Source organism: Triturus cristatus, chromosome 6 (genome assembly GCF_964204655.1).
Source record: "Triturus cristatus chromosome 6, aTriCri1.1, whole genome shotgun sequence".
Lineage (NCBI taxonomy): Eukaryota > Metazoa > Chordata > Amphibia > Caudata > Salamandridae > Triturus > Triturus cristatus.
In genome coordinates this window covers 490,117,426-490,144,664 of record NC_140589.1, presented here as the reverse complement: position 1 = coordinate 490,144,664, position 27,239 = coordinate 490,117,426, and positions in this window count along the sequence as shown.

Below are 27,239 nucleotides of genomic sequence, written 5' to 3'. Positions count from 1 at the left end.
AACCCCCAAGAAGTACTGCAGCAGGCCATGCAGGATCAAGTGCAACTTCGTCGGCTGAGGGCAGTGCGTTTGGATCACAAGACTCACCATCACTATCGACCACAGCAACAATAACTGGATCAGTAGGCGGAGTACAATCATTACACGATTGGTATGTAAAGTTAGGCATTAATAAGCACAGTGCTGAAGCACAGAGAAAAGAGCCCAAAACTTTACCAGCAGCAACCCTGAACTTTGAGCGGATGATCCAGGCCTATCTGGATGACCCAACAGAGGTGTACATTGATCAAAACCCATTGCAGTATTGGTATAGGAAAAGGTCTGAATGGCCACAGCTCAGCAGGCTGGCGATAAGCTATCTGGCTTGCCCTGTCGCATGTGTCTCTTCCGAACGTGTTTTCAGTGCTGCTGGTTCCATTGTAACATTGAGAAGGACCAGTCTATTGCCAAAAAACATGGGGAGGTTAACAATGATCAAAATGAATCAGCACTTCATACCACCGAATTACACAATACATGAAGCAATGGAGGAAGATGAGGACAGCGGCTCAGGTGACGGAAGTATTGTGTCACATGATTACCTACTACTGGCTGAACCCCCAGAATTTGAGGATGAGCTATACTTCCCTGACAATTAGGCTTGCACTTACTGTCTTCCTCCCTTTTTTCCCCCTTTGTTTGTGTGTCTGTCGTTCCGGTTACAAACTTGTGAATAACAACAAATCCATTACCACCGTCTGCTACTCTTCTAATTTAATATACAAGTTTCAGGTGTCTGCAATTTGACAGTACAGTCCTCCGAATCCAGCTCCTCCGCTCCATCATACTGATTCTCCTGCTCAATTCCATTTCCCTCATGAATGATGATTGGATGATGGTAAATAATACAACAACAAATTCAAACTTTCCTAGTCCTTCCAAAAGAAGTGGAGCATGAATCAGATGACTACTATAGCTATCCTCCTTTCAGAGCCGAGAGAGACTGGCCATTAACTGAAAATAAATGTAACAGGTAGTGATTGATGCCATGCATTGGACGCAGAGTCGCAGACTGAATGATTTAGATTTTGTTGTGTTTGTTGTGCATGAATGTATGTAATTGTGCACTGCCACTAATCAACTTTCTACAGAACACACTAAACTTAACTCAAGGTAAATTCAATTTTCCCCTTCTTGCAAATATTAAATTTGTACTTCTCCTACAGCTAGGTGATACATTGCTTTTAATTCAATACAGGAAGGGGACTCACTCAATCTGCGCAATGAGTATGATTGACACAACAGCACCGTCCATCATGATGATGGCGAAATAGACGGCCCGTTAACTTAAGATAAGAAGGAACAGGTAATGACAATTAATGGCATGCATTGGACACCTGACTCTGAGCGATTGGTCTTTGTGTTTTCGTTGTTTGTTTGTTGTGCACAAAGTGAAGTCAAAGTGTACTAGTAATCTATCTTTCTGTACACACTAAGGAATGACTCAAGTCAGTAATATTTCAACTCTTGTTGTGTAATAAAAATTTTACTTATATTGCAGGCCAATCTTCACAGTCAGTCAGTAAAAGTATCGGAGATGATGATGAAGTCAGGAGGGCGTTTCATGAGTGGCATAAAATGTAAAAGCCTAAAGGTAAACACTTCAACAACAACCACAGCAGACCCAAATGTCTGTGTAGAAGTGGAATAGAGTGTAGCGGTGGGATGACTGCGGTGCATTGATTTTACTAACTTAAACTGTAAAATGCTATGTTTGGAATGGATAATGTGCTTTGCGTTTGTCCAACTCTTTAAAAAAAAAAAGTACTCTAAAGTCTTAACGTAGGATGTGCTACTGCTAAGCACTTTGGGCCTGCTCTCTCCTGTTATTGTTGAAGGTCAATGCTGACTAGAGTAGAGATGATGCATTACATGCCACCTCGGAAAGTGTTCTTGTTGCACTACACCATAACTTGTGCATTTGTTTCAACTTTGTTTCTCAATATCCCCTTTGGTTTTCCATCTACAATTACAGGCCGGGCCTTGCCCTATACTTTGGAAAACATTACAATGCACACTTACCTTACCAATAAATCAACATTTTTTTTACAGCCGGGCAGTGGCGAGTGGCGAGTGGCGAGGCGACACACCCAAGATTGATGGACGAGAGGAGCAAGAGGAATGCCGAGATGCAAAGTAACAGTATCCACTTTAATCTTCTTTTAAATATTCTGATTAATATTTTGTATACAATCTTTACAACAGTGTGTTCTTGGAGTCATCATTAGGTTTGCTCCGTGTTTACGATTCTTCCCTACCAATATTTAAAATTTGTATTTGCTATCTGTAAAAGTATTAAGGCCGGAACAACAGAACAAGAACTAGAAGTGTATGTAATCCGGGTCTCTCATCATCATGCATGCATTTCCTTTTTCTCCCTTAACATATGGATATGGTAGTCTTCAATGATTGTCGTTTGTTTGTCCATGCATACTGTTTTTCTATGTCAAACATTTCCCAAAAACCCCCTTCCCATCCATTCAACAAACCCTAACCCTCTTCCCCCGGGCTGTGTGACTTATTGCTGAGGTGTGACTAAATTAAATGTACACCAATACTTAATCACACACTTTCTGGTGCGGATGTGGCGAAAGCAACACTACTTCAATTTCAAGGCAGATTGATGATCTTCTTCTGCTTGCCCAGTTGCCCACCCATGGGTAGGATATTGCAGAGGTTATTATATTTAACAAAGGAACATATACCTCAGCATGAATTGCCGCCATTGATTGGATTTGTTTGTTGTCATTCCTCATATACAGCACTAACTGTTAGGCTGTAGGCCTAGTCAAGTGACTCGACACAACTATAGTTTGTAACTCTGTCTAGTAGGCTATCCCAACCACCATTATGTTTTGTTGTCAAAAATTTGAGCATATTATTGTTGCTCGGTAAGTTCTGTACTGTACTTCATTCTACTACTCCTCTAACAGTCTCTGAAAGGCGATTGACTGTCTCCTTTTCTTTTTTTGCAAATGCTGCCGCCCTGCCAGTTTCTATTACTACTACTATACTACCACCACCACCACCCCAATCATGGCATGTATGAAAAAGGAAACCATCTTCACCATGCAGCCATTGCTGTGCCACAGTTGGACATTAACATCAAGCACCGGTAAGAGAGAAATTTGGGGGAGGCAGAATTAATAATGGACATGTTGTCAATGATTTCATTTTCACACACCAGTCCAGATAAAGAATGCATAGACTAGAGGACAGACTGAAAGTACTAGAAGGACAAGTCAATGAGTGAGGTTTGTCGCATCTATCTGTTTGTGTCTTATACAGTTAGCCAATTATTTAAATCAAACACAGGCTATGGGCGGCCATGCACCAGCAAGGAAACAGTGTGATGTAAAACAGTTACCCCACCTACAAAACATTAACAACATTGCATGTAACATAGAAAAATATATTTAATTTACCCTAACAAAAATAAACTAAACCCACAAAAGCTGACCCACCGCCCTCCCTAACCCCAACCAATGTCCATAGGAGAAAAAGTCTGTAATGCCCAAACAAGTTCCCACCCACCCAACCAAACAAGAATTAAAAAAGGGGCAGAACAAGATGACAGGGACTAAGGTGTGGGGCGGGACTCAAGGAGGACACGCATCTGGCCCCCTAAACGGGCGACGCGGCGTCTGAGTGTGCGGCAGTTGCAGCCACAGTGGGGGGGCACCGGAGATGGCACTATGGTGGGGCGGGCAGCCGCCAGACGGTGGCGCCGTACCGCTGGAGGGCGGTGGCTGGGGCCCAGGGCACTGGAGGAGGCTTGAAGAATTGCTGCCGCAATCTCCTCCTCCTCCTCCTCGGCTAAGACCACCAGCCGCCGGTATTCCCGCTGGATTGCCTCCAGCTTCCAGCGTTGTGCCTTGGCGGCCAACTCCTTACGATTTAGTTTCGGAGTAGCCGTGTATCAAAAAGAAAAAAACAAGACAATTGTAAAATATACTATTAGAAAAACAGTAAGACAAGTTAATTATTTATACACATAGTGGCATGGTGGAGTAGCACTGTCTATAAAGCACAGTAGTACATAACATTTTAAATCTCGCCCGTCCTTCTTCCTTCCACCCGTCTTTCACTTTTTAGTTGAACAGTGAGTGCACCAGGTGCTCTTCTCCATAAAACTTTCAAAGCGGAGTTGAAATCAGATAGATGTGGCCATTGGTTACTCAATACTCCCGCTCCTATGCCAATTAAAGGGAATTCTAGTCTTCGAGTCCACTCTTCAAACGTCCCCAACAACTCATACTTACTTACGACATCGGATGGCGGGCGGACTTTGTCCGCCCGCCAGCCTCACGCTAAAAAGGGTGGGGGTCCCGTGGGGACAATTAATTAGGATGATGCACCCGGCACAGTGTTTTTTTTACATTCTGGTTGGCGTTGCCGAAAGCAATGCTAAAAATACATGTTGTGCTGCTTTTCCAAGCACAACATGACGGGCCCCGCACGGAGCCTGTCACGTTTTGCTTTGAAAGACAGGGGGGGTACCATAGCATAGGTAGGTAGTACCCTCCATTGGGGCCCCCAAGCATACTCTGCAATGTCTGCATGCCTTTCCGTGGCGGACGGCAATGCCGCCACGCAAAGGCATTCCAAAATGCAGATAATATGGCTGGCGGTGTGTTCAGAGAGACACCACCGCCATATTGAACCCTTTTCCGCCTGGTTGACATGTGGGGGGTCTGAATATTTTCTACAGGGATGGCGGGAGGTTTGCCCCTGCGGTGTCAGCAGTGAATACCGCCATCCCGGCGGGGGCAATACGCCCGCCATCCTAATGGGGCCCTAAGTCGCAACTGTACAGTATACATATACATACAGTACACCCTTGCAGTGAGTGTACTGTCAAGTTCAACAATAGTTAAGGATTATGAATCTAACTTACCATCGCCCGCCACTGGTGCTGCCACTCTCCCTACTGCTCCGTTGCTATCTGCAGCAACTGCTGCATCTTCGCCCTCCGCGTCGCCTTCGCTGGCCCCGGCAATGGTGGTCAGCAGTGCACCTAGAAAACATTACACATTTATTAGGCGTCATATACACCTCCCTCTATTGATCAGTAGCAAGGTTGAAAAATGAGTTAATACTAACATACATCACTAGTACAATTCAGGTAGTAGTAGAGTAGACACTAATAGTTATATATGATCATTGTAGCCTTTGCTTAATTAGCCCTAGCCATGCTACCATTTTACCTTTGTGTCTTTTATTTTTGCACATGTGACGTTACCTTGCAGCTTCTTGTATAAGACACCTTTGAGCCCACATGACCTGCCTCACACTGCTACTGTCTAGTCTACGCGCTGTGCACAAGCGGTCAACAAAAACATTAACAAACCACTTTTTTAGGAAGTACTGGTGTACTGTTAGTCCATATTGCTTATCCATAAATGCTACACTTTTTGGCACGGCTGAGAAATGCTTGCAAGTTGCAATATACTAACGCACACCATTTCATTTTTCGCATTACAGACGGAAGATTCCCTTCAACGAACCTGAGCTTCTGAATGATGCAACAACTACCAGTACTAGGTTCTTCTAAGGTGAGGGGTCCCTCCACTCACATCTTCATTTATAAATTTATATAAACTAAATTCATGGGGGATGGTGGTGCTGCCTTCCACCACTGTTCAGTTATCATGATTTAATTCCCAACTGTATAAGTGTAACAATGTATATTGTTTTAATGTTATTGATTTTCCGGTTGGTGCTGCATTTTATAATAAAACAATGTACAGAGCTTTGTTCTCAATTCAAAATAAACATTTTGAACTTACATAGACTTGGTGGTATTTGGTGTGGACTAACTTACACGAGTGAGCAAATTAAAGTAAGGGAGTGCATGTGCATTGTTTCCATGACTGAGAGGTTGGGTGTGTTATGTTCTGGGTTGTCTACTTGTTGGGTATCTTGGGTGGAGGGTTCGGAGACCTAATAGTTATGACAAGACAGTACTATAGTCGAGCAGTGGAATTGTGGTGGGTGCTGAATTTCTGATTGAGGTGTGTGAGGAAGGTCCAACCTACCATCACCAACATCCTATTTTCTGGTGCAAATGTCTGTGTATGTGCAAGATCCCTACAACAGTAGTAGTATGTCCTATAGGCTATCATATCAAAATAGTAATAAATCTGGTTGGGCTTTTGTTGCTGTGAATTTTCAAAGCCTCAAGATTAACAAAGACTCAAGATCAATAGGAGTAGAAGTAGTACAAGACGACGACCCAAAGGATTGGACTCAATGGCTTGAGCTACTGGTGAATATGAGTTTTATATTACAACCTTTCACATAAAGAGTGGCACTGGCCAACTGGGCAAGACTAGCTACTACAGTACAGACAGATGATAGTATTAGTAGTAGTAGTAGTATACTGAGAGTCATCATAGCGGAGGCAGGGATAAGATTTTTGAAACCGTACAGATCAAAGGATAATTGTTGGTAAAAAAATAGCATTTGGAAACAAACAATAGTTTGTGAAAAATATGGGGCAGTAAAAGTTATGGAATAAGAAATATTATTAAAAACAAGAAGACTTACTGGGGCCAGCAGAGGAGCCCTCATTGGTGTCCTCCTGGTGCTGTTCGGACTGTTTTCCCGCCGAACCCCCACTCCCTGTCTGTCTGCCCCTGGGTGCTGAATGATGAACAGGAAAGATATAAGAAAGAGACAAACATTGATGGATGGTGTCAAACAAATACAATATTTTTCAACGACGGTCAAAAAACACTTATGTAAACAACAATTGCAATAACTAAATTGACCGATCTCATCTGGTCAACAAGTAATATCGGGGTATTCGCAGATCGACTACTTAAGTTACTATTTATCAACAGTAATCCAGTCTTCCATTCTGATTCCAGAATACTAAGTTACAACTAAGCCTAAGTACGACGTACCAGCCAACCTAGCCCACCTATTCCAGGCATGCCAATTGTACATTAAGTATGCATTTCCATTTTATTCCTCAACAATGCATATGGTCAGATCATGGAGGACACATGACTACATTTTTTGTATACACCAAATTTTGGGCTGATTGATTGATGCTGATGTTCTGCTAGTGCTAAGCCAATTACCACCACTCATTGAACAAACGAGAAAAGGTTCTAAACTTCTAATAAAGACTGCCGTACTAGCAGCACGTCACGTAACTGAGGGGGCATCACGCATACCACTAACAAATTAAAAGCTCATACAAAGTACCTAAACCTAAGTATCAATCCGCCCCTATCTATTAGTGACAGGACAAAGTAAGGAGTATACTAGGGTCACTGTAGCATTACGTAACTTAATTTCTCTAAAATAAACTCGTAAAGAATCACGCTAAGCAAGCGCAAACGCGAAGTTGCAAACAAGTAAGATTAGTAGTAGCGCAGAAGAGCACCTGTGTCATAATCACAGAAGACTTTTAAACGTAATTAACCTGGAATGTAAGCATCAACATTCTAGCTGGTTGGAAGAAAAAAAAGATATTCGCAATATATAACACAGAGCAGAAGAACAGAAACAAAGTTGTAATAATTAAATAGGTACTCACCAAGCCCCGGGACCTCCACTCCTAGCAGGTCCAGCAGGTCCTGCTCACGGTCCAGGATGTCGGACCACCGGTGCGTGAGCTGCGCCTGGGTGCGCGAGACCCCAGAGAAGCACGACACTGCCCGGCGCACCTTCCCCCACCACTGCCGACGCTTCCAGGCCTGCCACCTTCTGCCAGGGTTGAGGGGCGGTGGCGCTGCACAAGGAAAATTAGTTCAGCCAACTCCACCTCCCCAAATAAGTCCCGTGCCTGCACTCATTGTGGGCGCTGCCTTCCACAAGGAAGGCGGTCGCGGCTCTGGCTGCGTCGTCCACCAGCCCTACTCTTAGACATGGTACTGGGATAAGAAAAGGTTATAAACTTAAAGAAGTAAAGGAAATAAATAATAGCAGGCAATAGAAAGAGAAAAAGTAGCTGAAAAACAAAAAAAGGAGACAAAAAACAAAAATATAGAAGCTGGAAAATAGTAAGATAAATAATAAATAAGAAAGATTTTTAAAAAAGTGGGTTTAAACCAACTATTGAAAAGATTTAGAGAGGATTGAAAAACAGGCCCCAGAACCATGCAATAGAGTGAAAAACAAGATGGCCGCGCCCATTGCGACCACGTGCGCATGTTCGCGCGATATTTTCTCCCCGAGCAAGCAAAAAGCAACGCGATCAAGTAAAAGCGGTCGCGAACAGGAAATATCGACCGCGAACGGGCACGAACATGCATTGCGTGATCCGGAACAGGAAGCAAGCATCGTGAGAGGGCGGGACAAGTGAAAACAGGATGGCAGCACCCGTGAGCAACCGCATGGGTAAGTTGGCGACCCACGATCATGCAAAAAATACCGCGAACAGGCGGGAAAAAAACTTCCGCGTCTTCGCGATATTTCCGGCGTGTTTGCGGAGATTTTTTAGCATTTTCGCGATAATTTGCGAAAGTTAATTTCACAAATTCCGCCCACCCCTAATAATAATGGGAGAACTAAAGTCTTGTACAGACAGACTAAGCAAGGTATCATGACTAATCCCTTAGCGAGAAAATGTCTGTAGCATGTAATGTACTTATAGGTATTCCCAGTGTCTAATGGTGTCAGATCATTGGTCCTAAAGTGCAGCATGCAATGTGCTCAGCTGCAGGTTTAAGGGCTAATTCATAATGCGTAACTCTACAGGAGCACCTCAATTATGAAGCAGATGATTATGGTTTAGAAAACTCCTGTTAGACTTGGCATCTTTGGGGTGGTCCCCCCTGACATTTTGCCTCTACCTCCATTATTTTCTGATGTTGTGCTGGATATTGTTTTAGCTTGATTAGATGCTTTGGGCTCTTTGACACTGCTGATCAGTGTCACAGTGCAAGAGCCCCTGTGTAAATTGTTGTTACATTTGGCTCTCCCTGAATAGCATATTTGATTTACTGGTAAGCCCCTAGTAAAGTGCACTGAAGTGTGCCAGGGCCTGTCAATCCAATGTTACTAGTGGGCCTGCAGCACTGATTGTTCCACCCACATGAGTAGCTCTGAAAAGTATTTGGCCGAGGGTAGGAAACGTGTTTACAACACAGAGTGGTATTGAGTCATCTCCCAGGATCCTACCAAACAAATCCAGAAAGAGCTTCATATAATACTTAAAAATGCAGAAACACATCAAAATTCACAGTTACAACCCACAAAATGCAGTCCTATGTATTTGGGAAAATTTCATGCCCAACCCTACCAATGGGATTATACAATAATCTCAACAGTAGATGATTTTATCTAGGTCCTATTGTGATCGAATATACTAAACAGAGAGACAAAAACAGACAGTTAATTTTGTCATTATTCTAACACATCCGTTTTTAAAGTTTCAAAAAGCTATTCTTTGGAACAATCAGATCATAATGTATCTCAAGGAAAAGCTATGGGTACGGATTGTGTAAACTGATAGCGTCGACGCGTTTCGATGGTTTTAGCTATGATCCATCTTTATCAAGACAATAATAACGTCCCTCTTGTTACAGGCACTGGTTGGTTGCCGTAGTTACTCACTCCTTATGTCATCACGTCCTGTTTCCACATGTGTAGTAGGATCATTTTATTGGTCTCTTTGTTTAAAAAGAAGGCTTTTAATCTGAGCATCCTAAAGAACTTAAGGGTCTCTATTTTGAGCCTGGGAAAATCAGTTGGTTTTGAGAGTACAAAGGACAGGCCTATTTCCAGAACCGACTCCTGTTTCCGTGTCAAGGTCTTCGGTGAAAGATTAACTATACTGGATTTCTTTAATTCTGTTAGAACTGGCATCTTGTGTGCATTTCCCATGGTTTGTATTTGAAACTGCCTCTTTTTTTGGCTTGGTCTCTTTCTAAAAAAGCCACCTGCCTTTATGGATTTTGCTTGAAAATGGTAGCACCTTGATCGGAATCTCCAGTTGACTCAGAGGACGAAGTGCCAGAAAGATCTGCCCTGGTAGTCCACTAAGGATTTTCTTCACTCCGTTCTTGTGTAACAATCATCTTTTAGATATGGATAGGCCGATTCAACATTGAAAGCTTTTCGGTCTTTCTCAAATTGGTTGCCTTTGAAATTTATGGTGGTGTCTCTAAATGTAATAATTTATTTTTCTATTTTCTCAAGGAGTGTTTTCGCTTCTGTAACCATTTGGCTGTCTCTGATAGCCTGTTCCAGAGGAGCAATCTCATCTGCCTGGTTTTTACAAATCCTTTGTTCAGTTTCAATTGAATGCACCATAAGGTATCTGCTGCATTTTGTGCTTATATAACTAAAACCTTTTTTATATTCGGAATCTACCGTGAATATGACAGGTGTATTCCTGACCTGTAAACCCCAAGGGATGGTGCCTGCTTTCAAGTGTTTTAATAAGAAATAGCTGAGTAACTCTATGTGAATCAACTTCTTTTTAAGCTGTGTGAGTTTCTCTGACTCATTTAGTTGTTTGGCGGTTGTACTTAGAGTAATAGATGAAAAAAGAGAAGGAGCAATGATTAAACTCTGAATGTGGCTTTTCAGAAAAAGAGAGAGTGTCTTTTTCAGACATCGTATGCCAAGGAGAGTCAATAACTGGCCTTGGAGAGAGATTAAACTCGGATATTTGGACAACCTATACTTAAGGGGGCTGACAACCTTGCTGGTCTGGTACCCGCAATACAGATTCAAAACTTAGATGGTTTGGGCCCTTAATATCAACCACCATGGGCCTCAGCAAACGATAAACAATCAAGGGGGTGGTTGAATGAATTACATACTTTACTGAAGGGTAAGATATTTAATAAACGTGACCAGTGTTTACATATCACACTTCTTCGGTTACAATGTTTACATTATAATTAGACTAAAACAAGGGAAATCAGTCTTCTTTCACATGAATGAAAATCATTACCAAAACTAAACCATATTACAATCCTGCAACATTAGAAAAATGGTATTGTAAACCAGTCCAAAATATTTCTTTAGAAGGGATTAGTTCACAGCAGCTCAAAGGAGGCTAAAACCCTTCCTGTATCAACATCTAGGTTAAAACATCATTAAATATGGAAAGGATTATCATTCATATAATTTCTTCAAACATTTCACCTGCCTCGCCGCTGGCCTGGAACTGGTGGTCAGTACACCTAGAAAAAACATTACACATTTTTTTATAAACCATATACCCCGCCCCCTATTTATTCTTTTTCACTAGCAAGATTGAAAAAATAGTTAAAATACAAAATAGTTAAAATACATTTATATACCACATATATCACTAGTACAAACTGGGTACTAGAGTAGAGTAGACACTTTTAGGAGTATGCCCTATCCTGACAAAAATAGTAAAATATCTGGTTCGACATTTTGTTGGTGGGAATTGTCAAAGCCTATCAAGATTAGGAAGACTAGAAATGTACAACCTAAAGGACTGGACTCAGTGGCTAGAGCTATTGGTGAATCTGAGTTTTGAAACCTTTTAAATAAAAATAAAGAGTGGCCAACTGGGCAAGCTAAGCTACAGACAGACTAATATATTAGTAGTAGTACAGAGAGTCAGAGCAGAGGCAGTTAGAGGCAGGGATAACAAGAATCTAGAAACAGATAGTCTAGATCAAAGAAGATTTGGTAAAATAGAATTAGAAAACAGAAATAATAGTTAGAAAAAAGTAAGGTGCAGTAAATGGTAGGGAAATATAATTCTTAATATTAACAGGAGGAAGACTTTCTGGAGACAGCAGTAGAGTCCTCGGTAGCGGAGCGTTCCTCATCCTGGCCCTGGCGTTCGCCAGCTGCTCCCGCCAACTCCGACCCCATCTTCTTGCCCCTCGGTGCTGATCATGTAAGATATAATAAAGAAAGACTGATGATTCGTGTGAAACAAATAAAATATTTTTTAAAACGCTCAAAAAAACGTTTTCGGAAATCTAATCTGATCGACTTGTAGTATCGCAGGATTCACTTACCGTCTAGTTATTATTTATGAACACTAATCCAGTGTTCCATTCTGATGCCATAATACTAAACCTAAGTACCAACTAACTTAGCCCACCTATTCAGACGGGCCAATTGTTCACTAAGTCTGCATTTTCATTTATTTTGGTCCGCAAAAATGCATAGATGGAGGACACATGCATACATTTTTGCATACATCAAATTGTTGGTTGGTTGCTTCTGATGTTCTGCTAAGCCTATTACTCACTCACTAAACAAACTACAAAAGGTTCTGCTAAGGACTGGAGTAAGCAGCACTCAGCAGCACGTGACGTGAGTCACATGACAGAGGACGTGTCACGCAGACCGCTTAAAAATTACCAACTAATACTAAGTTACTATGTAACTAAACTACCTATCCACATTATCTTAGTGACAGGAGGACAAAGAAACGACTAGAGTCTCTCTAGCATTACCTAACTTAAGTTCTCTAAAGTAAACTCGTACATAGTCAGCCCAAGCGAGCGCAAGGTTGCAAACAAATGAGATTAGTAGCGCAGAGCACCTGTTTTTAGAAGAATAACAATCACTAAAAATGTTTTAACTTAATTTACCTACAATGTAAGCAGTCGCATTCTTGGTATTCGGAAAAAAATTATATTTGCAATAACAGTAACACAGTCTAGAGAACACACAATAGTATTAGCTACTCACCAAGCCCCATGACCTCGACACCTAGCAGGTCCAGCATGTCCTGCTCCCGGTCCAAGATGTCTGACCACCAGTGGGTCAGCAAGTTATGGTCTGGGGTGGGCGGGAGGCAGAAAAGAAAATTTAGCAGGAAAAAATAAAGTTTGGGGAAGAAGTAGAAGAGTAAAGAAGGAATTAATATAAAACAGTAGAAAAGTAAATAAAAAATACAGTAAAACTAAAAACAGTGTAAAAAACAAAGGATTGAAAAGATGTGTAAGGGATTGAAAAAGAGACCCCAGAACCATGCAAAAGATAGGAAAACATCATGGCCGCGCCCATTGGCGACCGTGTGGTGAAGTTCACGCTATATTTCCCCCGAACACATAATCCGCTTTGCCGAACTTCAAATACATCTCGCGAGCATAAGCGAGCACACGCGAGCACGTGGAAACAAGCAACTCCTCATGCTCGCGTAGCTACGTGTAGCGCTGCGGAGAGTTTGTGCTACTTTGCATAGCGCAGCTACGCGAACTTCGCCCAGTGTTACTTATAACTTGCCTACCAAGTGGATATAATTTAATTAGACTGGACAGACCTCTAACGAGGGGTGTGGAAATGATAAAAAAGCCACATATAAACCCCTTGTCCGTCTTTATTCTGAGGCCTTACTTTTCTCACTCAAAATTAGAAATGCATTTATGTTTAATGGACTACTTATTTATCACCCCCCCAGGGCCAAAAGAGAACCTTCTAAAAGCTTTACTGGGCTTTATGAAAATATGTATGGATTAGCCTACTTTTACCATCCTGGGTGATTTTATTTTTCACCCAGAATGTTTGGAGGATAAAAATGCATACCAGCTCATTGAAAATGTCATACCTTTTGACTTTAAACAACTAGTTCAACAATCCACTCATTCTGCTGGTCATAGATTGGATGGTATTTTTCCCAATTTGGATTGATTAACTACTACCTCTGACCTGGATGGATCATAAAGTCATACTGTTTAAACTGAACATCCCTTCTCCCCTAACTGACCAAATTAGAACTCAAGTGGTGAGAAGTAAGAGGGGAAGGAAGTAAATTGATAACGTTTTTAAAAACACATTACCAGTAGTTAATGATAATCTGGAACAAGCCTCAATCATGAATGATTCATGGATTAATAGTACAGTGTCTCTTCTAACCCCCAGAGAAAGCAGTATAACACTTTGTAAAATGACTTCTGTCCCATGGTTCTCACAAGATCTTAGGGACCTTAAGAAAATATGTGGGCACCAGGGACAGATATGAAGAAGGCAATATAATCAAAAGGGAAAATTAAAATATAAAAATCTTCTAAAGGAGTATAAAAGCTGATTAAAATATCTAGGGCCCGATTCACAGAATTAACTTAAGACAAAATCCTAAACTGACTACTTTTGGTATTCACAGAATGCACTTACTACTTTTGGTATTCACAGAATGCACTTACTACTTTTGGTATTCACAGAATGGATTTACGACTACTAACTTTATGTCCGCACCATCTCCGCCAGTGGCGGAGATTTAGCCATGGCCAAAATCTCCACCTCTGGGCCGGAAGCTCCGCCTCCGGGCCAGAATCTCCGCCTCCAGGCCGGAATTTCCGGCCCGAGTGCGGACGTAAAGTTAGTAGTCGTAAATTCATTCTGTGAATACCAAAAGTAGTATGTGCATTCTGTGAATACCAAAAGCAGTAAGTGCATTCTGTGAATACCAAAATGGTAGTAAGTTTATGATTTTGTCTTAAGTGAGCTCTGTGAATCAGGCCCATCATATTTCACAGGGACAGCGGTCTCTAACAAGGAAACAATTTTAATATATATATATATATATATATATATATATATATATATATAAATACAATGATGTCTATATTTAAGTGTCCAACTGGACAAGATAATTTCAATACAAGGAACTAGAAAACTAAAACATATATAAGTGAGAAAATGTACAACATTAAAAAGAAAGGAACTCAGGCATTGCAAGATGTGTGGCCAAAAAGCAATACATTAATTAGTCCAGAAAAATTATACACTAGAGCACCCTAGCACATACTCATGAAAAGTATAAGGTTGTGTCAGAGTGCTAAAAATTCGACAACGTTTCAATCCCTTTAACAAAGTGCTGGGATCATCTTCAGGACAAGACTATTAGTGCCTGAGACAGATGCCTGTAAGAAACAAGGGACTATGAAAAAAAGGAAAACACCGTGGCTCAAAGTAAACAGAGATGGAATACTGGATGCGGTATGATGCAGAGCGGTTTGAGGAAGCAATCCGCTCTTAATTATTCATACAGTGCTCAAAGGAAGAATGGATGCACCTTGAGTTAAAATAAGTAGTTACCATCAAGGAGTGAAGCATTTTTTTTGTGGTCCAGTTCAGGAAACCGAAGCTTCAAATATTGGAGATACTGCATAGTAGATGTGAGCAGTTTTAGGGGGAAGTTTCAGCGTTCAGCCGCAGTTCACACTTAGGTGACACCTAGTCAAGAATTTTGTGATCAATACGTTAATTATTTCTTTAACAAAGTTAAGACAATCTTTCAAGATTCAAGAAGGTCATTTTCCAGGTACTATCAGTGATACTGATACATTAGACAAAAATTGTTCTCCGCTGGTTCTGGTCTTGTACACTCATTTTAAAGTAGAACAAATGGTTTCTCTTTTTAAAATGATTATGTCAGGATCTCTGACTGATCCCTGTCCTCTTGAGGTACTGTATCCTGTCTGAGATACAATTGCTGCTTACCTCACTAATATCATAAATATTATATTGGATTTGGGCTATTTCCCGACACCAAGGAAGAAAGCATCTATCTTACCCTTAATAAAAAAAAAGCATCTCTGGACTCTTCCAATGTAAAAAATGATACGCCTATTTCTCTGTTCACAGAGGCTGAACGCTGCAACTTTCCCTTAAGGCTGCTCAGACCTGCTACAAGGTACCTCCATTCTTTGAAACTTAGGTGGTTGAATACATAGAAAAGGAAGCCCAGGAGTTGGAAAGAGAGTGGCCCAGTAAAACTGATGCCAAAACCACCAAACTCCACAGTCTACAGCCACAGAGTCACAAGTTGTGCAGTAACAGAAATCCATGTCTGCAATTGAAGGCCATTTAGGTCCTGCTCAAAACATCTCAGTCCTTCTGCACATTTATGACTTAATTTTTTGGGACACCTTCATATAGCATGGGGTGTATGAAGGAACCATTAACTGCCATCTATGGGGGAAGTGCATGAGACTTCTGACACACAAAACCGCAGGCATGGCTGCCCTGAGACAGGATACAAGGCTTCATTAGGTCAGTGGGCAGGCTCGCTACTGCCGCTGGTGTGCATCGGGGAGTTATCATCTTTCAAGTCTCCATCATCTGGTTCAATCGGTACTTCATTCTTTAATGCAATATTGTGCAACACCGCACAAATTAGTCATACAGCTAAATATCAGCACTAAGGTCACACCTGCTACAAGTCCACAAAATACTGTTCACTCTTCTACAAAGCAAAGTCACACATTCACCAAAACACAATATCTAAACTGTTTAATAATAAATGCATGATCACTCTCTAAAAACAAGCATGACATCTACAACCTTCTCAGTAACATATATCCTGATTTACTCTTCATAACTTTATCATGGTTGGGAGATGACACGGCTCCAGAGTTGCATGAAGGCGTTCCTCTAGGTTATCGAACTATCACACTAAATCACATAGGCAAAAGAGGAGGTGGCCTAGCTATTGTATTGAAGCAAATAATAAATAATACTAAAGATGAAAAGTCTCCATACAAGGTTGTGAGGGACTCTTCGCCAGATGCAACCCTAAACCATCTTCCTTCTGTAACTTACTACTCTTTAACAGACCTCCACCAAGCAATGCAACATTCCCAGACACAGTTCTAGACACAGTTTCAAATCTGATAACACTACACTCTAACCTATGCATTCTTGATGACCTAAACATTTGGTTTGACAACCCCATTACGACCCATGAGAAAGAAATCATCACTGGCCTAGGTGCACTGAACCTACATCAGATACTCCACAAACCCACACACTTCGCTGGACACATCCTAAATACATTTTTGCAAATACATATATAGTTACCTTTCAGACAATCATTTGCTTGCTTTCCAATATAAAACAGTACAAAACAACACACCTAAAACCACCTCACATGCATCCACAATCGACCATTGAACAAACTCAATGATGAACACTTAAAAACACAACCGACATCCAATACAGATCTAGGCACAATACATTCCGTTTAAACACTATGAGTGGTTACAGGAATCTTTTGATATCCTAATACCAATAAAAACAACAACCAGGACAAAAGAAGACAGGTACCTTGGAGAAATGCAGAACTAAAAGAGATAAAACAGCAAAGTAGAAAGCTGCAACACACTTGGCTCAAAACAAACACCAATCAAGACAAACTTTACCTACAAAAACCTAACAGATTATGCAAGTTAGCAATCAAAAGAGCTAAAAAAGGATACTACTCAGACAGCATTCAAAATGCTAAATGTGCAAATATAGAATTCTTTGAAATTCTCAATGAATTTCATAAACCAATATGCCTGGAAGGTGCTCATCCTATTACTCAAGAATTCAGAGACAAGCTGGAAGATCATCATTACACATCCAAAGCAGGCATATTGGATTCCTAGTTAAACAAAGAAAAAACAACAGCACCTACCCTTTTCCCAAAAACCTCTCCAAGAGTAGGTTAACACAGCCTCTGTATTCCTTCCAACAAACCTCACAAAATGAATTTAAAGATATGGTAAAAGCAAGCAGGCCAACCTGCAGCCCTTCTGACCCATGACCACCACAAACCTTCAAGAAATTTCTTCTAACTACCTCATCTTCCACACTGGTAAGAAGAAGAATCAAGAATTTCTTAACTACAGGAACAAATCCAGAAGATCTAAAAAAAAAGTCATATCTACACGCATTTATAAAGAAAGTAACCCTGGACCTGCTGAACCCTGACAACTACAGGCCAATTACAAATGAACCTTTCTTGGGCAAACTGATAGAAGAGCAGCAATCGCCCAGATGTCACAATTCATTGAAGATAACCCCATACTTTCAGACTTCCAAACAGAATTCCATCCAGGAAGAGGCACAGAGTTGGCCCTCATTGCCATCTGGGATGATCTTAAGCACACAGTTGAATGCAATGGGGGTGCTACGCTGTTTCTCTTGGGTCTCTCAGCTGCCTTTGCCATAGTTGACCATGATGACACTCTAATACCAAAACAAAATGAAGCTGACATAGAGGAGACTGCTCTCGACTGGACCACATCCTACCTACAAAACAGAACAGAAATTCATCCATACTCCCCTTCCTCATCCAAACCATATTTCACAAACACAGCAGACCCTCAATGCTCTATCATCTCACCCATGCTTCTCAACATCTACATGAATTCATTAACAGTACCCATGAATGAATTTCACCTCACCTGCTATAACTATGCAGATGACAGACACATACTTCTTGAACTGGAAAGCCCCAAGGACATTGGATACTCACACATTTTCAGTTGCCTCAGAGTCATTGATCAGTGGATGACATGGAGCCATCTCAAATTGAATGCTTCTGAAATGGAAATACTGAGATGTGGTGATTGGAAAAATTATGACCCACTCGCCACCTGTCCCGATGAACTGGGAACACTGCCTAAAGTATGTAAGGAAGTAAAAAACCTCAGAATTACCACTGACTCCAAGCTATCAATAAATGCCAAGTGGACAAACTAGCAAGATCAAGCTTCATTACTATAACAACTCTGTAACTTATCTTCCCCCACCTGGTATTTCCACACAAGGTCCAGTCTGCTGTCTATCTTGCACTCTCTAAACTAATTTACACCAACAGCCTCTACCACAGATCATCTTTAACAGCTATGAAAAGACTACTCTGCATTCAAAACTCTGCTTCCAGACTGCTCCTACATGTGAGCCACGAGCTTACATCTCACTTGCCTTGAAGGCCCTACATTGGGTGCTGGTTGCCAGATCTGCATTCAAGCTACTTTGTATCACCCACAAAGCGATACATGGAACAGGGACGGTCTTCATCAAGACTAAAGTTACCAAATACATTCAACAAAGGAACCTCAGCTCTAGATTGGCACATTGCCTTAAAATCCCACCATACAAGAAAAAACATAGGTTGCACATCCTTCTATATTCAAGCAGCCAAACTATGGAACTCTTTACCCTTAACAAAAGATCTACAGATAACTAACTATCTTATCTTCAGAAGACTATTAAAAAGTTGGCTCTTCCCCACATAACCATCATACTCAAAAATAAATGAATAGCATTTCTCTGTGCATATAAGTATTTATTTGGATTATATGTATGTATCTAGATATGAGTATTCCTTTGTATAAAGGTGTATAATAATTATGTTTATAAATATATAGTTATTTGTTACATCTGCTTAACAATGTGCATATTACTTTATAATTATTCTATATTTAGCATGTATATAGCTGCATAAATAAGAACATTTTTATCATAAGTACATACCTACAAGCGCTTCACTATTATATTATTATAAGGAAAAAAACATATCAACACAAATAAATTAGCATAAAACATAGCAACATCTGAAAGTCTGAGTTTATTAAATAAAACTTAAATCTAGATATATTACCTTCCTTATGCATAGATACCTTCATGTACATTTGAAACGTTATATTACTTTAATTCGAATTCAGCATCTCCAATGTACTACCCTATATCTTACCCTATATCTTTCTCAATATATCTACTACCTCCACTCTCTGACTCGTCCCAAACCTTATTTTACTACTATCTCCAATTCACTACCTTATTATTCATCCTATACCTCTCTCAATATGTCCTCTACATACACTCTTTGACTTATCCCAAACCACATTCTACTGCTATGCTCCTCAAAGTAACCCTTTCGAGATCCTTCTCTCCTCTACCCCTCCTTGCATCATCTCAAATATATTTTAATATTCAGATCTCCCAAACAAGCCTTTCTAAACCCGTCTCTCATGTACCCCCTCCTAGACTCATTTGATATCTCATCTTTCTCCCTAATCCACTTTTAGAGAATCGTCCCCCCTCTATCTCTCCTTTACTCCTTCCAAACATCCTCTTAATGCAATGATCTCCAAATAAATACTCTCTAGACCATTCCATCTTCTATCGCTCCACTATCCTTTTCAATCCAACTGACAGACTCACATGTCCACCGCTCAAATAGATCTCATATTCCCCTATACTATTTCATCACTAATCCTTCTGGGGTTCTGGATTAGCGTGCTACTCACCGAAAAGTGCTTTGACGCATCATCTTGGGTAGAACGCACTTTAAAGATACAATTAATATTACTCCTATTACTATAATATTTTGCAACATGTCTCTGGGGCATAATGCAGCTACAACCACTATCTAGTACAAGAAAACAATGGTTGCAGCGGTACACACTTTAAAAATGCAGAACACAATATCACCATATAATCAATTCTTACAATTAGTGAATTTCAAAACATACTGATTTATTCAGTGAAACAGCATGGGTAGTCTGTACATCACTATTTATAACATATACAGGTGCTCCAGGTGGAGATGAAAATTGTGCTAAAAAAGGAAGGTGTTGCGCTCGTGAGGGTAGAAAGGGTTATGTGCAAGTGATACACATCAGAACACTGTTGGTAACCAATCTAGCCACATGAAGTCAAAAATAATCTATGGACATTGTAACATTGTGACATGGATTAATCTCTCTTGTCAGTATTATTTCCTATATGGTGATGTTGTGTTTTGCATTTTAAAGTGTGTACCGCTGCGACCATTGTTTTCTTGTACTGCAACTTACCCGGGTCCAGTGGTCTGTCGGGTCACCCTATTGTTGTATAACAAACCACTATCTAAGGCATTAGAATCTGACTTAATGTAATTCAAATGGATATTCCACTACAAACCTGATCCTCTTATGTTTCTTGATGTATTGCATTTACCTCTTCACCTGTAGATTGTGGTAGAATGCCATGAGCAAGGGACTAATTCCATATGCACCACTACAACAAGGATCAGAATATTTAAAGTGGTGGAGTGGTTGTCGTTACTGGTGTCTTAGAGTTACAGCATATGTCAATTACATAATTGGCAGTTGTCTTTAAAGAAATAACCTCTCCTCTTGCAAGATGGTCATTAACACAACTTTGAAATGATCATCTCAACCTCTTTGAGATTTAATTGTTTTAAAATGTGAAATCTATTCCTCGTAATCTGCAGTTAATAATCCAGTCTTATGTAAAGGGTCACCCTGTGGTTTCCAGTCTGCGCTATGGAAAACTGCTGATAAATGAAAGAAGTAAATAAGATGTAAATTACACAATGTCCCAAGGCCGAGCTAGTGATTCTTTCAATATTGGATCTCCTCAGCAGGCTGCCGTCTAAGGATTGCTCTCAGAGTTTACTGGCTACCGAGACACAACCAAGCTCCCATTAACACTTTGTAGTCAAGGCTTTTTGCAATGAGGTTTGAACATTTTTGCTAGAGCTGATTTTGATTTACAGTCCAGTCTTGAAAAGTCCATACATAAGAAAATACTATTTATGTCACATTTGATAAAATATTTTTGGTTACATCTACAAGTCTAATATTAAGGTTCGGTACATGGTGTTGCTGAATTGTAACTGCAGAACAAGAAACTGTGAGATGTACTATTTTCGTCTCAGATATTTGTCTTTCAAAATTAAGAATTGGTTTTTGGGGTCTGTGATTTTGTGAACTTTCACAAACTCAACTCTATGTCAATTTGGTCTGTATTTGTGATCAAAAGAACAAATATTCCATTGCTCAGGTCCCATTCAAAATTAAGATTGAAAGTTGCAAAAAACATTGGCAACCATGTGTCGAATCACTTTCTAAAAAAACTGTTCTGGTTACTAACATTTGCGGGTGATTTAAAATGTTCTGATCTTTTCTGATTTCGTTTTTGCAGCGCTTCCATCACTTGTTTTCTATCACACTCTTGTCTGTAGAGAGATCACCAACTTGCCTATGCTGTCAATCAATCAAACAGGTATCTTATAAAGCATGACCATTCACTCATGAGTAAACCTGGGTGAAGTCCGCTGAGTTCCACATAGTGCAAATAATTCTCTGCCGCACTACGCGGAGCTCTGCAAGCAGCGGAATGCATTAGATAAATGCCGTTCATGGTGGTTTTAAGTGTCAGGTGCTTGTCTGCACTGTACAATCATTCCGAACAGCACCAAGTGGGCGCTGCTTCCTTTTTGCCTCTCGAGTAGATTTTTACTTGAGCGGCAACTTCCTCAATGAGAGCAGACAGTTTCCCAACGTGGGCAGTCGAGAGCATACGTGAGCGTGACCAATTGCAATGAGAAATCTGCTGCCCGCTTTGAGAAATCTCACTGTGAGGCTGATTTTCCACGCTCTTGCTTGCCAACTTGGTGTTGACCTTCGCAAACGAGGAAAAATCTCGCTGGGAGGTGGATTTTTCTCGTTTTCGCTTACCAACTTGAAGTTGACGAACACGAGCTCTGAACACAGAGTGCGGAAAACTCCACAAACTCCGCGAGCGGAGCGGAGTTCACCACCCAGACTTACTTGTGAGGGTCTCAAAGCACAGAATGGGGGAGGGGTAGATCTGCAGTTCAATCAAAGAGCCAGGTCTTGAGGTCCTTCCTAAGTTGCGGCAGCGATGATGATTGCCTGATGTGCCGATGCAGGGAGATCCAGGTCTTAACAGTGAGGTAGGAGAAGTATCTTCCTCCAGCCGTGGTGTTGCAGATCCATGGGATGGTGGACAGGGCAGGTTGGGTGGAGCGGAGATGTCTGGTGGGAGTGTAGAAGGGGAGGCATTGGTTGAGGTATTCATTGCTGGCATTATGGAGGGCTTTGATGTCCTAATATTTCTCTTTCAGGCCATTAATGCTCAATGTTTCAGCATTTCAGAGTAGGCAACGGTTAATCAATAATAGATTGTTCTCTTTATAGCTCAAAATATCGGTTGCCCCTAGACAATTATAGAAGCAAACCAAACATTATTATGTTTATCTACAAACTTGTGGTCAAATCATGTAATATTGCCTACACGCAAGAGGGATTAAATGTTTTCAGGAGGTTTGACACAATACTAATTTCATGTATCTTTGCAAAATTCGGTGTCATTTAGACCATGGCGGATAGATGCCAGTCTGCCAGGGGTGCAGTGTAATTTCTTCTACCAGCCTGGAGGAGGACTGTCTGCCCAATGTCTAGATCTCTGCTAACCTGACAGGGATTTCTGTATTGGAATAGTAGCCACCTTCACTAAAGTTCTTTTTAAAGCACCAGAGGTTCACTGAGCAGGCTCGACGTTTAAAGCGCTCACTTTGCAAACGTCTTTGTCAGTAGATGCAAACTCCTAAAGCAGGAGTTTGTTTTGTCTCAACGAGAATTAAATGGCACAGATACATTGTACATTGTTTACCTACATGTGGGGCCTGTTATACATTTTCCCTGTCTGTGTTTGCGTTGCATTAAATATCAGATTCTGGAAGGAAAGGTGGGGGTCAGTCAGCACGCCCTCAATTAGACATAGTGACGTCCACTGTAGCCCAGTGTCTTGCATGCCTAGAGCCAAAGGAGACTCTGCTGAGGGTAACTCAGCCATTTCCCCAGTTCTAATTAGAGTGATGGAGTAGTGGGTTTGTGAGGTAGGAGAGCCACTGGTTTATGGCATTTCTCCTCCTACTCCAAATGCAAACTCAGTATCTTCACCATACAACTTTTTTGAAATTCCACTTTGTTGGCATGCTCTATTGTGAAGCAGCACTTTGCAATTGTTGCTGTCATAGCCATACAGAATAAAGTGAACACTACTCTCTTATTGAGACAGCAGGCTATTTTATTTCTCATTGACATAAAGAGAAAGTTGACTCTCATACTGTATGATATGTAGCACTGCTCCTACCACTGGTCATAACATTCTTTGATGAATAGTAGCTAGCTCTTTATTTAGCCAAGCCTGTTGCGTTCACTTTGCTGTTTTATGGCAACTTCATTTTCAACTATAGGCGCGTTACATTGATTGTTAATCACAGGCTGGCAAAAGTGAGGTGCCTAGCTTCTTTATGGATTGTCTTATGTATTTTTCTTGTTAACAGTTATCTCCTGATAAATGTATTTTTCTAACTTGCTCGTATATGGACTGTCACTCGGATGTTCAAAGGTGATCCTTTATTTCTTCAATAGCTATCCGATAGCTTTCATATGCATATATCAGTTCTCCATCAAAATATAAAGTTTTAAATTGGAAACATGAAATAAAGCACTTTTTCCGCAGTGCCATAGCTATGTTTGCAATGAATAACAAGGTCGGGTTTTATATTTTAAAAAGCAAGCCTCATGGCCGTAGTTAGCAACTTATTTTACTCGGCGTTATATTATTTGCAAACATAAAATAATGAAAGTCATATATTTTGCGAACTGTTACTGTTATTGGGATAGTGTCAATTATTTTGTCTTCAAAATATCTTTGCAGCCTGGATTCTTATATGGGAGATACTCAGTGTCTGTGTATGACATTTATTGTTCTTTTTCATCAAGTTAAACGTGCAACTGAAAGTCACACAATGTTCAATAAGACTGTACTTCATTTTACCAATCCACGGCTTTATATGCACTGCACTAAAGGCGAGAAAGTATTTTAATACGAAAAATGATCCATTTTCCAGTGTTTTCTCTACTAATTCATCTTCCAAAAGGTCTTTCAATGTATTCTCCTTTCCTTTTATATATATGCAATAATAAATTCACCCCCACTATCAAATTGTCTGCAACAAATTGTATGCTCATGTTAGAGTTCCAGGTAGATTTAATTATTTCATTTCATACCAAAAGTTCAAGAGCACATTAGATAAAGCCTATTTGTGACGAATGTCTAAAAGATTCTCGTATGCTAGTTTTCGAATGAATTTCTTTTCTGTCAGTCCTCGCTTTTTCAAGGCTGAAACAAGAAGAGAGGGAATACAAATTCGTCTGTGTACATTATTATTTTTTTCATCTCAATTAATATAGTAACATTTATTTATATTACTTTGTAAAAAATAATGTAAGTATTTTAATAAAAGCATTTAAAATGTAATAATACACATGTATATTTACAACAACGTGATTGAATAAATATATATGCCAATGAAATCTAACACATTTAGAAAAATGATATCTGGTACCAAACGTTCATTGTTTTGTTTTATTTAATGTGTATTTTCAAATCATTATTTTTAGTTTATATTATTTCACTTAGGCTTTACATCATGTTTTTTATTGGTGTGAAATCAATGCAGCATACGATATATGCAGGGAACCTCCTTGGAAAGGCCAACATCAGTTGTCTATATAAAGTTTAATTTACACCATTGCTTGCTCACAATTCCACACAGAGTTTATTTGTGTTGCTAGAAATAGTGTTTGGATCCAATTATGCTTACTTACTCAATCTTCATACATCACAACTCATATATCTTTGGAAATCCATATCACTTATGCTGGAACAGTTTTAATATGTTATAAACAAAGCAACACAATGTACTCCTATCTTATTCCAAATACTTTAAACTTTGCTGAAACAATGGTAATCACTCATCAATATTGATCCCTTGCTTTTATTAATTGCAGTTGATTACTTTTTAATACAAAAATAATCAGTCACCTTTCTATGACATACGTATATTTGAAAATCTTTGCAATAATGAAAGATCCAAGACCTAGTGACACAACATAATATGCATTATAACTGAAGAGTAAATTATGTTTAAAATGCGTTTAATATTTTGAAATGAATAAACCAATGAAAGTATTAACATAAAAGGACACAGTTATTGGGTTATTGGATTTGAATGGAGATGAATGAAAAAGGTCTGCACCGCTAGAGTCCCATCTTCTTTGCTCATCATTTCATTCAGTTGACCCATGGTTTAATTCTAAATCAAGTCCACCACTTCTGCACAACCAGTTGATTTGTAGGGCTATCCTTTAGATCATGGTTCAATTGTGGGAAGATGGGGTTTTAGTAGGTTGAGGTAGGTACCCACAGTTAGTAATAATACCACAATCACTAATAAGGTCCATTTAAGTCTCAATAAATTAATTATTGCTTAATGCTTGGTAGCTTGGAAGATGAGCAGTCAGGCTTAACTTAGGAGACAGGTGTGTAAAGCAGTTAATATCATCAAAACAGTAAGTGAGTAAAAGATACAACACAATAAAAATTCAACACTAATTTATAAAAATAGAGAGAATTGGTATCTTTCAAATGACACTAAAATGACAAACATCCTACATAGGGAACTGGTGGTATGAATTTTTAAAGAGTAAACAGTGGTATAGAACTTAAAAGAATAAAGAGCAAACTGCAGCTATCTGGTCATGCTGGACCGGGTAAAATCGCAAAGTTCAAGTTGACCACGATGGAGTGTGAGTTGGATACAGTCCCAGGTAAGTCCTGCTGAAGTTTTACCTTCTTAAGAATTGTGGCTGGAGTCCCGTTTGCAGGGAAGACAGTTACCGGGGCAAGGAGAGCATCACTGGCAGTGGTTCACGGGGTGCAAAAAGCCCCTGGGTATCGTGGATGGATGGGTCAAGTGGCGATATTTTCTGTGTGAATAGATGAACTTGCCCCTGCTCTTGCTGATTCTTTTCATGAGTGTTGCTGTTCTAGTGTAAACGGGCCTGCTCACAAAGAGCCCAAAAGCTTGAATGTAAGAGTGCAGAAAGCACCCCAACGGCCCAAGACCCCAGAAACACCACTTGGATGTCAGGAACCCATTGCAGATGGACCCAGGAGCTGTAGTTCTGTTGGTTCTTGGTTCCTTATGGAGATAAATTCCCGCTGGTGCTGGATAACGGTTTAAAAGCTCTGGATTGCCACTTGGTGGCTCAGACTGAATCTCCCACAATGCACCTCTGCAGTCCAGGAAAATCCAGGTTTAGATTGTAAGATGGAATAGCCCTCTCTTTAGGCAGATGGCTTCTTCCAGCTCTTGTCAGCCTATTTCTTCTCTGGGAGTCCACTGCTTATCCTTTAATACAGACACAGTCCTTTCTTGAGTGGCGTCTTGAGAGTGCAGCAGGTGCAGTCCTTCTGAGTGCAGGTTTTCTGTGGTGCAGTCCAAGGGTCCAGCAGGGAAGTCCGTCTTCTCCAAATGTTTCAGGCAGGGCTCTGATGGGCTCCTGCGAATTTCCCATTTATATACCTCTTCTGGGCTGGCAGGAGGGGGAAACCCGAACCATTGGGGTTCAAATTGCCACCCTCTGCTATGAACACCTCCTAGGAAGTGTGGCATATTTATGACTTAGAATGCACTATTCTCCAAAAATCAAAATGGAGAAATTCTCTCCTTGGAATGCCGGTCTGGCTAATCCAACCCAAAGGTGTGGCTAACATTTCTCTACATTCCCCTTCCATTGCCTCTCCTAATCTAATTAGGGGGGCTCCCACCTGGCTGGGGATCAAGGAAGTGGGGACTG